Below are 15,729 nucleotides of genomic sequence, written 5' to 3' on the forward strand. Positions count from 1 at the left end.
GTATTTTTGAGAGTTTGATTAATATGTGTTTTGGCATGTTTCTCCTTGGATTTATCCTGTATGGGACTCTCTGTGCTTCCTGGACTTGATTAACTATTTCCTTTCCCATATTAGGGAAGTTTTCACATATAATGTGTTCAAATATTTTCTCAGTCCCTTTCTTTTTCTCTTCTTCTTCTGGAACCCCTATAATTCGAATGTTGGTGCGTTTTATGTTGTCCCAGAAGTCTCTGAGACTGTCCTCAGTTCTTTTCATTATTTTCTCTTTATTCTGCTCTGCAGTAGGTTTTTCCACTATTTTATCTTCCAGGTCACTTATCCGTTCTTCTGCCTCAGTTATTCTGCTACTGATCCCTTCTAGAGTATTTTTAATTTCATTTATTGTGTTATTCATCATTGCTTGTTTCCTCTTTAGTTCTTCTAGCTCCTTGTTAAATTTTTCTTGCATTTTCTCTATTCTATTTCCAAGATTTTGGATCTTCTTTACATCATTATTCTGAATTCTTTTTCAGGTAGACTGCCTATTTCCTCTTCATTTTTTGGGTCTGGTGGGTTTTTATCTTGCTCCTTCATCTGCTGTGTGTTTTTCTGTCTTCTCATTTTGCTTATCTTACTGTGTTTTGGGTCTCCTTTTCACAGGCTGCAGGTTGGTAGTTCCCGTTGTGTTTGGTGTCTGTCCCTTTTGGCTGAGGTTTGTTCAGTGGGTTGTGTAGGCTTCCTGGTGGAGGGGACTAGTGCCTGTGTTCTGGTGGATGAGGGTGTATCTTGTCTTTCTGGTGGGCAGATCTTGTCTTTCTGATGGGCATGTCCACGTCTGGTGGTGTGTTTTGGTGATGTTTGTGGACTTATTATGATTTTAGGCAGCCTCTCTGCTAATGGATGGGGCTGTGCTCCTGTCTTGCTAGTTGTTTGGCATAGGGTGTCCAGCACTGTAGCTTGCTGGTCGTTGAGTGAAGCTGAGTGTTGGTGTTGAGATGGAGATCTCTGGGAGATTTTCACCATTTCATATTACATGGAGCTGGGAGGTCTCTTGTGGACCAGTGTCCTGAAGTTGTCTGTCCCACCTCAGAGGCACAACACTGACTCCTGGCTTGAGCACCAAGAGCCTTTCATCTACACGGCTCAGAATAAAAGGGAGAAAAAATAGAAAGAAAGAAAGAAAGAAAGAAAGAAAGAAAGAAAGAAAGAAAGGGATAAAATAAAATTAAATCAAATAAAGTAAGATAAAATAAAGTTATTAAAATAAAAAATAAAAAATAATTATTATGAAAAAAAATTTTTAAAGTTAAAAAAAAAAAGGAAAAAGAACGGATGGGCAGAACCTTAGGACAAATGATGAAAGCAAAGCTATAGTGAAAAAATCTCACACAGAAGCATACACATACACACTCACAAAAAGAGGTAAAGGGGAAAAAATAATAAATCTTGCTCTCAACGTCCACCTCCTCAGTTTGGGATGATTCATTGTCTATTCAGGTATTCCACAGATGCAGGGTACATCAAGTTGATTGTGGAGATTTAATCCGCTGCTCCTGAAGCTGCTGGGAGAGATTTCCCTTTCTCTTCTTTGTTCGCACAGCTCCCGGGGCTCAGCTTTGGATTTGGCCCCGCCTCTGCATGTAGCTATCCTGAGGGCCTCTGTTCTTCACTTAGACAGGACGGGGTTAAAGTAGCAGCTGATTCAGTGGCTCTGGCTCACTCAGGCCGGGTGGAGGGAGGGGTACAGATGTGGGGTGAGCCTGCTGCGGCAGAGGCTGGCGGGACGTTGCAACAGCCTGATGCAAGCCGTGTGTTCTCCTGGGGAAGTTGTCCCTGGATCACGAGACCCTGGCAGTGGCGGGCTGTATAGGCTCCTGGAAGGGAGGTGTGGATAATGACCTGTGCTCGCACACAGGCTGCTTGGTGGCAGCAGCAGCAGCCTTAGCGTCTCATGCCCGTCTCTGGGGTCCACGCTGAAGGCCGTGGCTCACGCCCGTTTCTGGAGCTCCTTTAAGCAGTGCTCTTAATCCCCTCTCCTCGCACACCAGGAAACAAAGAGGGAAGAAAAAGTCTCTTGCTTCTTCCATAGATCCAGACTTTTTCCCGGACACCCTCCCGGCTAGGCGTGGCACATTAGCGAGGGGGGAAATCTTGAAAAGAGGAAACCTTACATGGGTTGAGCTTGCAAATCTGCTTATCAACTCCCCTCCACCTCCATGATGCTCAGGCTGGGAATTGGTCTCAGGGAAAAGACGTATGAAGGTGGTCCCCAAACAGTATGATTTCCTTTCTTCAACGGTCAAAAAACCCTACAATTTCTGAAGGCTTTGCTTACTCTCCAGTTCCTTCAAATAGCAGTTATTTTTATGTTTTCTTTTCCAGAGTTTATAATTGTTGTGTATGGGAGTTTTAGTCGATATAAGCCAGTCTTCCATCACCAGAACTCGCCAGACTGATGTTTAATAGCATAAGAATTATAATAAAGCAATGATCAAATGGGCAAACTGATGGACATTAACACTTAACACTCAGTTTGTTTACCCAGGTGTTTTATTATAGATTCTGGGCTACACCTTCTCACCTTACCAAAGGGAGCATCTTCTAATTTGCACAAGTGTCTATGTACTAAAACTATAAAAATCATCAGGATAAGGCTATGCCCCAAATATTCATATTTAGTAATTCTACCTCCAAGTCATAGAATCAGAAAGTTGGAATGGACCTCAGAAGATACACCCAATATAGAAATCTACCTCACAACATCCCAGATACGTGGGCATTCAGACTCTGATTAAACTCCAAGAATTAAAAGCATTACACTTTTTATATTTTCTATAATATATCAATATCCTTTGATTCCAAATACTTCTTCCACATTACGAGGTGGCTTATGTAATTAGACTCAAGATTTAACAACTGCTGACTTGTGAATCAAAACCAGTCTTTTCCCACCTCTGTTGGAATTAGGTTAGTTCTCACCCATGGACTATGCAGAGAGCTTAAAAAAAAGTGAAGGATGGGGCTTCCCTGGCGGCGCAGTGGTTGAGAGTCCGCCTGCTGATGCAGGGGACGTGGGTTCGTGCCCCAGTCCAGGAAGATCCCACATGCCACGGAGCCGGCTGGGCCCGTGAGCCATGGCTGCTGAGCCTGCGCATCTGGAGACTGTGCTCCTCAACAGGAGAGGCCACAACAGTGAGAGGCCTGTGTACCGCAAAAAAAAAAAAAAAAAAAAAAAAAGTGTGAATGGTGCCCAGAAATTCATGTACATGTTTGAGGGCAGTTCTAAGTTCCTAGCTAAATCCCTCCAGGTAATCTTTACTTTTTTAAATTAAAAAATATATATATTTATTTATTTATATTTTTGACTCCATTGGGTCTTAGTTGCAGCACCAGGATCTTTCATTGTGGCACGTGGGCTTCTCTCTAGTTGTGGTGTGTGGGCTCCAGAGCGTGCAGACTCAGTAGTTACAGCACACTTGCTCTCTAGTTGTGGTGTGTGTGCTCCAGAGCGCAGAGGTGCAGTAGTTGCAGCACACGGGCTTTCTAGTTGTGACGTGGGGGCTCCTGAGCATGTGGGCTCTGTAGCTGTGGCATGCGGGCTCTCTAGTTGTGTCACGTGGGCTCAGTAGTTGCAGCGTGTGGGCTTAGTTGTCCCACGTGGGATGTTAGTTCCTTGACCAGGGATCAGACCCACATCCCCTGCATTGGAAGGTGGATTCTTAACCACCTTCCATGTAATCTTTAGACTGAGGAAGCAACTCACACTGGATGCCCAGGGAAGGCAACAGAAGCATTATTTTTCTGATGTACCTTTCTCTGGTTTAACAATCGGCTGAAGCACTTGTGATATGTGGGAAGCCAGAGATATCCACTTATAGAGACATTCTACAATAGACATACAAATTAAGGTGTGGCAAATGCACTCTTCAAAGACGTTTGCAAGATAGCTCTGATCTTCCTTTTCAGCCAACTGAGTTTGTAATACACGAAAGAGATTCAAATTAAAATAAATATTTCCAACATGAATTGGTCCTTTCAATGGAAACCTTTTAACCACTTGACAAGATGCAGGCCATGAACTTTATTTATCTTGCATTTCTATCTACCTACTGCTACCCATATAATTTAATGGGGGAAAATGGCCATCAAGTAATAATTTGTGGCCATAATTTCATGTACAAGTTCATGCTGTTGCTCTGGTATTATAATTTTACAGATAAATAAACACTACATCTTAATATTTGTTCTCTAATTTCATTGCAAGATATAGAGAAGTCATTAGTCATATGAAGATTTACAGCTTGAAAATGTAGTTTCCAGCTAAGGCAGTTTATCACCCATAAGAAATATAGGGAAGCATATGAACTATTTTTATCTGTGTTAATTACCATGCTATCTTATTTCCACTTTCCACTTACGTACTTGAAAGACTTGCTTTGCTTGTCAGCAATCTCACTCTATTTTCTTTTTTTTTGCTTTATGCGGGCCCCTCACTGTTGTGGCCTCTCCCGTTGCAGAGCACAGGCTCCGGACGCACAGGCTCAGTGGCCATGGCTCACGGGCCCAGACGCTCCACGGCATGTGGGATCTTCCTGGATCGGGGCACGAACCCATGTCCCCTGCATCGGCAGGCGGACTCTCAACCACTGCGCCACCAGGGAAGCCCTCACTCTATTTTCTGTATCTACAAATATCTCAAGGATATTCAGGCCCTATATTCCTCAAGTGAGAAATTCAAAGATAAGAGAGTCTAGTCTTTGGTTAAAAAGAAAGCACCTAACTCATATTTTTGAGGTGGGGGAGATAGAATTCAATCATAGACCTTAGATTTAAAATACCCTAAATGTACCGTTTCTAGGTTATATACCAGGTAAAGTGTTATGCTTCTTAAGTTTCTCTTCTTTCCAAAAGGTGTGTGTGTGTGTGTGTGTGTGTGTGTGAGAGAGAGAGAGAGAGAGAGAGAGAGACAGAGAGAGAGAGAGACAGAGAGAGCGCTAGCAAGAGAGGTTTTTGTGTCTTGCTAAATACCATATTTTAGGTATAAATGCTAAAACCATAAATGTCTCTTATAAATTATTTTTCTAAAGTGGGAGGAAATCAGGTTGACTTGAACTTGTATGTGCATGTAAGTGTGTGTGTCAGGGCCAGATCAAATAGGTATTTGAACCATTTCTTTTATAAGTGCCATCTGCAAAACTCATATGATGCTTTGCAAATGAAAGAGAACAAATAAACACTCCTGCTCTTCAAGAACCAAACCACTCCTCATAGCAGTACTTTAACAAGCCTTTGTTTTCATTTCAAGGTGGGAGGTGAGGGAAGGGAGTACGTTCCCGATCCCAATGACCACCACCAAAAGAAATAAAATTATTTTAACAATTACCAAAATACTGCATCTTCTTAAATTTGTTCTCAATGCTCAGTTTCACACTGACTTGGCTCCACTGCTAGAATTTGGTAAGATTCATTCTCACCACTTGCTTTGTGAATGAAGTTCATGGAGCAGCAGTGAAGACAATTTTCTTGGGGTTCAGTGGGACTGTTGACCCCAACTGTTAGAATATTGGAGATTCTCTCCAGTCACACACACTGACCCTCCTCCAACACACATACACACTCTGGGAATTAGAAAGAGAAGGATTATGTGTGAGAATGGTGTCATTTACAACCAAGCTTCCCTAACTTTATAGAAATAGTTACTTCCTAAGCATCTCCTGTAAGATTTGAGGCCCAGAGATTGACCAAGTGGGCTAATTATTAGTTGCCTACATACTGATTCAAAGTTCTGTTAATTCTCAAAGGAGTATGTGCAGAGAATTGACAAGAAACATCCATTAAATGCATTATGAATGGTAACTAAACCTTCTATGCTTATAGGAATGCACCCCAAATATTAGTCAGTGTTGACTGGAAAAAAATGCACAACCTAAAAGTTTAGAATTATGTTTTTTCTGGCAGGCTTTATAAGGATTTAAGCCTGGGAGACAGCCCCTCAGGTAGCTCTGAGGGACTGCCCCAAAGAGCTAAGGGAGAAGAAGGGATATATAGGAGTTTTTGCAACAAAAACCAGGTAGTCAGAACATCAAATGATTACTATTAATTAAAGAAAACCAGACATCTCAAGTTAATGAATTTAGCACTTTTCTATGTATGGGAAGATGCAAGAGCCTGTGCTCATTGAAATCAATCCTTTCATATGTACTTTAACTATCTAAGGCCAGTATACTTCTTTTCTTCATCCTGAATCCCCTCTGGGTGCACAGTTAGGGGTGACTGCAGTATCTGAGGGCTTGATGGCTGCAACATCCTTTGTTTACTGATATGGCAGGTGACATTCTTTGTAAACAGTGCCTCATAGATTTGATCAATGTTTAGGAGGCATTTTTGACATTCCTCATCCACATCACCCAGAAAATCACCAGTTGTTGAACATTATCTGAATGTCCTAGTCTATACTTACCATGTTGGGTATAAGCTAAACACTCTTGTCTGCCTAAGAAAATACTGCTCTTTTTCCCCAACAACGTGCATATATAAGAACCAGGTCATACTTGCATTACAGGGAATAAGAGGGACTAGACATCTATTTACTCCCTAGTTGAAAAGGACAAGGGTTTCCCTTGCTTGAGATCCAAAATATTTAGCTAGGATGAAGGCTTACTTAATAAAAAGGATGTTGATTTATGCCATTTTAATGATAGTCTTCAGCTAAATAGCCTTCTGATATGAACCATTCACACATTGGCTGGCATTTAAAATAGATGAAGATGAACAATAAATACACCTTTATATTACTTCTTCCAGGGTGTGAATAAAACTAAGTGTTTGGGGCAAATTTATACACAAACAATTTAGTGGATCTCACAGCATTATTAACATATAAAGCTCTTAGTGTCTGGTTTCTCACTCAAATATGTGCTGCATTTCACCACAGGCACTGAAAAATCTGCTACGTTTTACAGACCAGGCAGACATCAGAACAGCAGCAATAAGTTTTTTTTTTCTATTTGGGTTGCATTTGCGTGTCTCTCAACTGTCATAAGAATTTACCCACTAATATCTGTTTTCATTGCCTATAGATTTCTTTCTTGGTCTGCTCACCCAAAGTAGTTAATCAAATTATTTTTACAGTTAAACAATGCTAGATCATTTTTTAAAAGTGTAACTTAGTGAACAGATGTGAAAAGAAACTCTGCCTCCCCCATTTAAAAAGGATTTAGTGAATACTTTTAAGATACCTGAGTAATTTATATAACTTTCACCCAGATATCCAATGTCTAAGAATTCATCCTAAGAAAATAATCATGGTTGTACACAAAATATATCCACAAAGTGCTCATCTCAGTGTTATTTTCAATACCACAAGATTTTAAAACAAGCTAAATGCATTGGGATTAAAGAAATAAAGGTGTAAACACCTGACAGAATACTGTTACATGCATAAACCATAAACACATACACAAAACTTATATTAGTTCACAAGGGTTCCCTCTAAGTGGAAGAATTTTGAGTGATTTCTGTTTTATTTAAAAATTTCCCCCAAATAACAATGATTTACTTAGCTCAAAAATATACAGGTCAGGGCTTCCCTGGTGGCGCAGTGGTTGAGAGTCCGCCTGCCGATGCAGGGGACATGGGTTCGTGCCCCGATCCCGGAAGATCCCACATGCCGCGGAGCGGCTGGGCCCACGAGCCATGGCCGCGGAGCCTGTGTGTCCGGAGCCTGTGCTCCGCAACGGGAGAGGCCACAGCAGTGAGAGGCGCGCGTACAGCAAAAAAAAAAAAAAAAAAAATATATATATATATATATATATATATATATATACAGGTCAACAATTTGGGCTGTTTTCATCTGGGGGCTTCTGCAGATCTGAGTCAGGCTCAGCAGATCTTTGCTGTGGCCCATGCATGTGTCTGTTATTGGCTGCTGGGTTGGCTGATGACTGGTTAGCTGTCTGGTGGCTGATTGACTGTCTGCTGAGATGTGGTCTTGTAACCTCCGGTAGTCTAGCCCAGGCTCATTCACATCCTGGTAACGTTCCACGCTTGACAAGTCCATAAGTACTAATGCACAGGTGCTTTTCAAGCTATTGCTGCTGCTGCTTCTTTTTTTTCTTTAAATATTTTAAATTGTGAGTAATAAAAACCCATAAAATTTATGATCTTGACCATTTTTATGTGTACAGCTCAGTAGTGCCAACTACATTCACAGATCTCTGGAACTTTTTGTGCAAGAGATCTCTAGAACTTTTTCATTTTGCAAAACTAAACCTCTATATCCATTGAACAACAACTCCCCATTTTCCCCTCCTTCTAGCCCCTGGTAACCACACTTTTCTGTTTCCATGAGTTTGACTACTTTAGATATTTCATATAAGTGAAATCATACAGTATTTGTCTTTTTGTCACTGAATTATTTTACTTAGTATAATGCTCTCAAGATTCATCCATGTTGTAGCATGGGAAAGGATTTCCTTTTTTAAGGCCGAATAGTAGTTTGTTGTATGTATATATCACATTTCCTTTATTTGTTCATACACTGATGGACATTTGGGTTGCTTCTGACTCTTGGCTATTGTGAATAATGTTGCAATGAACATGTGTGTGTAAAAATCTCTTTGAGATCCTGCTTTCAATTCTTTTGGATAAATACCAAGAAATGGTACTGCTAGATCATATGGTAATTCCATTTTTAATTTTTGAGGAAACTTCATACTATTTTCCATAACACCGCACCATTTCACATTCCCACCAATACTGCACAAGGGTTCCAATTTCTCCACATCCTCACCAACACTTATTATTTCCTGTTTTTTTTTTTTAAAATTTTTTTATAGTGGTTACCCTAATAGACATGAGGTGATATCTCATTACATTTTTTTTTTTTTTGAGGTACGCAGGCCTCTTACTGCTGTGGCCTCTCCCATTGTGGAGCACAGGCTCCGGATGCGCAGGCCCAGCGGCCATGGCTCATGGGCCCAGCCGCTCCATGGCATGTGGGATCTTCCCGGACCAGGGCACGAACCCATGTCCCCTGAATCGGCAGGCGGACTCTCAACCACTGCGCGACCAGGGAAGCCCCTCATTACAGTTTTGATTCATGTTTTCCTGATGATCGGTGATGTTGAGCATATTTTCATGTATTTGTTGGCTATTTGTCTACCTTCTTTGGAGCACTATCTAGTCATGGTCTTTGCCTCTGTTTTTCTCTTTGTGGTTTTCCATATATTTAATTTTTTTTTGCAGTGAGCACTTATTAACTTTTATATTGAAGGTGTTATTGGGAATAATAGTAATAATAATTTTTTAAAAATGTATAAAGCAAGTTGTTGCAATAAGTAGATGGGCCACTCTTGACTGGCTAATTGAGGTAACCTATGGGTGGGGCAACTGCCCTTGTTTAGGATTAAACACTTGAAGAACACTTAAAGAGGCAACTTTATTCCAAACCAAGGCCCCTCTATCCTTTGTGGATCAATTTGCTCGGGTGACATAAAGCAGGGCAGGCAGAGGGTTAAGCAAGTCAAGCTGAGCTGGCAATGCAACCATGAAGCAGTAACAGCCTGTGCCCAAAACCCATGTGGGATGCTTGGTGATCTTGCATACAAAATCTTGATCTGGATACTGCAAATGATTGTTCTCTTAGGGATTTTGATATTTAGAAGGGAACTTTATTATGTAATTAAGGTTTATGGCTTTTATCTAGCCAATTCAGAAGGGGTAACTAGCTAAATCACCAATAATTTTGTAATCTGGATTTTAAGAAATGCTCCGTAAGCATTTTAAGGGCCAACTTTGTATAAAATAAAGATAAGCAAAGAAAAGCTCATAACAAGGTTTTAACTTTAAAATTTCAGTCAAAAATGTAAAGCTTGAGTTAAATGATGGGTGTCAATGAAGTGGATTTCCCAAATGTCTGGACAGGTAATAGTACTAGCAAACCTTGCTGGATGGAATTATTGCCCTGAAAGGAAATAATGGGGAATGATGGAATTTGAACCTCTTAATTGGAAAGCAAGTTATGATTATTTTCTTGGATGACAGGCTAATATGATAGCAGAGTGATTTGGCCAGGTGTACACATTTATTCTGCAGAAGCAAATGCAAACTGGACATCTAAGTAATTATGGGGAAGAGATACTGGGTTCAGTGAGCCAATCACATATATGAATAGTTCTATTCCTGCTTCTGAACTCCTCCTTTATTGAAATCCTAGAGAGCACGCATGTCTAAGACCCACACTCAGTCTTATTACACTACAAATCTTTTCCTATAATGTTCTGCCCCACACCCTCAGTATCATCTAATTTTCAATACCTCTCTCTTTCTTTGTGTTATTGTTCCATTTCTCTCTCCTTTCGTGTTCTAATACTTGACCGAAACTGCATCTTGGATCACATTATGTTGTCTCACTGTCCACCTCTTCAGCATTTCACAGTAGTTTTCTTTTTTGACCTGATAAGCAGTATTTTATAATGAGCTTATTATCTTATAGCTGAAATTTTCGATCTCATTTTCAATCATTCCCTGCCATTTTGACTACATCATGTCTCCACTCCTTTGTTTTAGATCAGCAGGCTTGATGTGGTATATTATAGTGTCCATCTACCTACAACATTAATATTACTCACCTCCTCTTCATCCTGACTTATTTCCTCTGGGACAAGTCCATCTAATTATCCAGTCTTGTCTCTTGCTTTCTGTACCACAATGCTCCCTGCCTCCTAAGATCAGTGTCCTATTTCCTTTCTTGAAAGATTAGCTTTCTTTTTTTTTTGTTTTGTTTCTAGCCACAGAGCCTTGCTCCACATTATTATATGGTTCACTCTCGTCCTCACTCAGCCTCCCATCTCTAGTCACTGGTTATGGATCATAGTATTCTATTAGTTTCTGATGATTTTTTAGCCTTCTTTTCCCCCTCCTTCAGCTTACATAAAGAAAAATACTCCTTAAGGATATTTTCTTCTTATTGTTCCAAAGTAAGAATGAACAAACATTCAATAATCTCTCACTCTATAACTGTTCTCCACTCCTCCCACCCCCACCCTCTCCAGCTCAGGTCTCTCTTTTCCTCTGGTGAATTCAATCTGTCATATGTTTATTCAGTACATTTCCACATTCAAAGTATTTAAGAAGCTAATTAATCCTTGGAGTACCCTTCTGGGGTGCACACCCAGGCTACAGAGGTAGTTGACATTAAGGCTGGGAGCAAAGCCCAAGAGTTTCTGTTTTCCAAGTCATGTTCAGACTATGTTTTCTTTCACTCTCTCTCTCCACAATTGAAATAGATACCATCAAGAATAAATTACTTGGATTTAATTTACAAGAAAGCTGCCAGAAATTGTGTGACCTTCCTAATACCCCAGATTTCTCTAATCAAACCCGTGTTAGTCCTCTGTGAGCTGCTTGGGAGCAGCTGGGAGTCAAACCACAGAACAAGACTAATGCATATCATATATATTTTTTTCTCCTTCATGCAGAAAGACAGAATTATTCACCCAAATCTGTCATCACAACAAGTCACTTCCAAGAATACGGTAAGGAGATGCTGTATGAGGTGGGGGGGATGAACGTACAAGTCTGGAGAGTGGGGTGATGATAAAAGAAAAGGAGGACTAAATCAGTGCATAGAGTTGTGTTGCTGTGGTTGACCACATTATTACAAAGACACAATGGGATAGGAGAAAGAGCTCCCTTATCCTCAACTCATACCAAGATCCCTTTTTGAAAATATACTCTTTTCAGCCCTATGGCTTATATGCTATATGCAGCCATTTGGGATTTATAGTTTGGCTTTTAAGGAGCAAAATGAGTTATTGTTTGCCGATTCACTGTTTTATCTGGCTATTATTATTATGTTACCACGAAGTAAGGCAGGGCTTTTGTATAATGAGGAAAAATTACTAGCAATTAAATGACTTTCTTCTTTTTTCAGTTCAAATGCAAAAGGTAATTGTTTAACCATTACACCTAAATAATGGAGACCATTGGTGATCATTAATAAATAAAACTGTAAGTACAACTGCACACTGAAGAAGCCAGCTCAGTCAACACTTTCTTGATAAAGTAAAAATACAACAATCTTAAACATATTAGATTCTCTTTAATTCCTATTGCCTTGCCCTGCAATAGTGAACACTGCTGTTCAATCTTAGGTGAAATACAGTAATTGTTGTAAGAAGAGCTTGGTTAACTGAAACTTTTCCTGTTGACACACACTATTCATAGAAGACTAGACTATTTCCTCTTGAGAGGTAAAGGACTTATTAGGGTCCTTATTGAAAGATGCAGGAAATCTGTCACAGCCATTTTGGTGCAATTGTTTTATTTTTTTAAATTTTTATTGGAGTATAGTTGATGGTATAATTGTTTTAAACTAACTTAGGTCCGAGTCATAGGTGTAGAAAACAAACTTATGGATACCAAGGGGGGAAGGGGGAGGGTGGGATGAATTGGGAGATTGGGATTGACATATATACTATGTATAAAATATTAGATAACTAATGAAAACCTACTGTATAGCACAGGGAACTCTACTCAATGCTCTGTGGTGACCTAAATGGGAAGGGAACCTAAAACAGAGAGGATATATGTACATGTATAACTGATTCACTTTGCTGTACAGCAGAAACTAACCCAACATTGTAAAGCAACTATACTCCAATTAAAAAAAAAATTAACTGAGGTCAAATAGTCATCCCAATATGTAAAAAAATTTAATTGTCTTCCTATTAACCATCAAGTAGTACCTATAACAAATACCCTGATCATATACCATCATTCCTAGAGCTCATTTCATATTAATAATTATTATAAGAGCCACAACAACTACAGCTAACATTTATGTGCTTAAGTGCCAGGCAAATAAGTGTCATGACTGATCTTATACTTGGCACATGTTATCTCATTTAACATTCATTTGTCCACATTTGCAGATGCGGTAACTAAGGTTGAGGGATGAAGTGACTAGACAAAAATGATCTATCTAGGAAATGGTGGAGCTAGAAAGTAACATTGGAGAGCTTGTTCTTGACTACTTACTTACTTTGTTTGGGCTTCTATAACAAAATAACAGAGACTGGGTAGCTTATAAACATCAGAAATGTATTTCTTACAGCTCTAGAGGCTGGGAAGTCCAAGATCAAGGCGCTAGCAGATTTGTGCTTGGTGAGGGCCTGCCTTTGCACAGATAGTACCTTCTCTCTGTGTCCTCACATGGTGGAAGGGGCAAGTGAGCTCTCTGGGGCCTCTGGGGCATTAATCTCATGCCCTTATAAAAGGTCATGAGACCCTCATGACTCAACCATCTCCCAAAGGCCTCACATCCTAATACTATGACCCTTCAGGGGTTAGGGTTTCAATGTATGAATTTTGAGGTGACACATTCAGATCATAGCAATTGCTATACTATATCACCTCATCCCAGGTTTAGGCATGGGAGAAGATCCAGAGGTTTTTTTTTTAAGTTTTTTTTTTTTAATTTATTTTTTGGCTGCATTGGGTCTTCGTTGCTGCATGCAGGCTTTCTCTAGTCATGGAGAGCAGGGGCTACTCTTTGTTGCAGTGCACAGGCTTCTCAATGCAGTGGCTTCTCTTTTTGCAGAGCATGGGCTCTAGGTGCATGGGCTTCAGTAGTTTCAGTGTGTAGGCTACGTAGTTGTGGTTCACAGGCTCTAGAGCGCAGGCTCAGTAGCTGTGGGGAGTGGGCTTAGTTGTTCCGCAGCCTGTGGGATCTTCCTGGACCAGGGATCAAACCTGTGTCCCCTGCATTGGCAGGTGGATTCATAACCACTGCACCACCAGGGAAGTCCCCAGAGTTTTGTTTTAAAAGCTTACTTGCTAATAAAACTTTCTTTAAAGCACATAATTTAATGATTTGCTTTTTAGGACACATAACAATGTCCCCAAGTAAAACAAACACAGAACAACAATTAAAAATATGGAATACCACCGGGCTTCCCTGGTGGTGCAGTGGTTGAGAGTCCACCTGCCAATGCAGGGGACACGGGTTCGTGCCCCGGACCGGGAAGATACCACATGCCGCGGAGCAGCTAGGCCCGTGAGCCATGGCCGCTGAGCCTGCGCATCCGGAGCCTGTGCTTCACAACGGGAGAGGCCACAACAGTGAGAGGCCCGCGTACCGCAAAAAAAAAAAAAAAAAAAAAAAGGAATACCACCATTTCAAATTGCCATGAATTCTCATCAATTTCTTTCTTTCTCAAGGTTCAAATCTTCACATCTACCTGGTAATGATGATTGGAAAACACATTTAGTTTAAGAAATGTTACTCGAAGTATCTCCTTGTTAGAAGAATACTATTTACAAATTCAACAAAATAGTAGTGACTTATTTGCGGTTTACTATTTACCCAGATGGGATGAGTACATTCTATCTCCTGTTCCCCTGGGGTGAGCTATAGCAATCTCACTATCAATGCAAAACAAAACAAAACAAAACAAATCAATGTCTTGCACTGATTAAGGAAGCAATGACAGCTTCCACTGAATTCCACACTCCTGGAGCACAGATTTTCCAAGGCTGTTCTCTCATCTCCTCCACCCCTTTTCATTTCCATAAAGCTAGCATTCATTAATTCCTGATTTTTTTCAACAGTGTTATTTGTGTGTGTGTGTGTATTAAATGCATAAATGAGTTGTCAAGAAAGTAAGGAATATGCAGAGGAAGCAAAACAAAAACAGGAACCCAGAGAAGTAAGCTTGCTTTTGCTCGGAGAACATTAACAAAACCGTGAATTTGAGCTTTCAGCTTTTTATGACCTTGTGGGGTGTAGGGGATTAGAGATAAAGACCAGAGTCAGAGCGCCCTCGCCAGAGCAGTTAAAGGCGTGGCGGATAGCTGGCGCCGCTGGAGGGGCGCGAGCTCCAATGGCACTATGAGACCCGAGCCGGCGGCCGGAGCCCGGGAGGCACAGGGATGCGTCGGTCACTGCCACCGGGATGGTCCCCGGCTACCACCGACGCTGCTCCGGCCCAAGAGCCAAACACCATGGAGACCTTGGATCCTGACACCCCCCGCCCCCAGGATGCTGAGCCCACCAGAACTGGAGGTGAGCTTGAGCTCGGGAGTGACCAACAAAGGAAGGGGGCCTTTGGGTTTCAGCATCCTGTTAAGACTTTTTACCCATTTCTAAGCGTCAAGAGTATCTGCAGAGTTCGTGCGAGAAGGTGCTGGCTAGTTTCCCTGTGCAAGCCACCATTCACTTCTGCAGCAATGAGTCAGATTCAGATGAGGAGCAAGAGGAAGAAACCCTTCAGTGCCAGAAGGCTGGAGGCGGCCCGGGAGGAAAGGGCAGAGACAGGCTGACAAACCCAGGACGGCAACCTGGAGGCCATGGCGGCCTTGGTGGTAAGGGTCCGCTCTCCAGCCCTGACTCTCCAGAGGTGCTGCGTGCCCCTCATCCAAATAAGCCTGTCTCTCCTTCACCAGACCCACCTCACATATGCCCTGGGGGACAGCCCTTGGGGACAGCTGCGCCAGGACACTTTGCGTTTCCACTGGGTGTACAAGAACTTGACTGTCTCTGGCCAGCACCCCACTCTTGGCAAGGACTCAGCTTTTACTCGTCCTTCTCTTGGTGATTTTTTGAGCCTCATTTATACCTTTGAGAAAGAATTCTAGGACCAAGAAAAGGTTTGAGTCCACATGGGTTGTTATCAGGTAGGCCAACTTTCAAAGCACGTTCAGCAATGTCACTGTGCCGATCAAACGAAAAATTATTCCATGTCGATT

The 15,729-nt window shown here is 41.2% G+C and overlaps 1 pseudogene across 1 annotated transcript; it reads left to right on the forward strand.

Moving 5' to 3' along the window:
* Positions 1-14,872: 14,872 nt before the first annotated feature.
* On the forward strand, positions 14,873-15,406 carry LOC309796913 (protein ripply3-like; annotated as a pseudogene). Its single transcript has one exon. The product of its transcript is annotated as a protein ripply3-like (transcript).
* The last annotated feature ends 323 nt before the right edge of the window (positions 15,407-15,729 follow it).

This window comes from Mesoplodon mirus (genome assembly GCF_964341445.2).
Source record: "Mesoplodon mirus genome assembly, chromosome: X".
NCBI lineage: Eukaryota > Metazoa > Chordata > Mammalia > Artiodactyla > Ziphiidae > Mesoplodon > Mesoplodon mirus.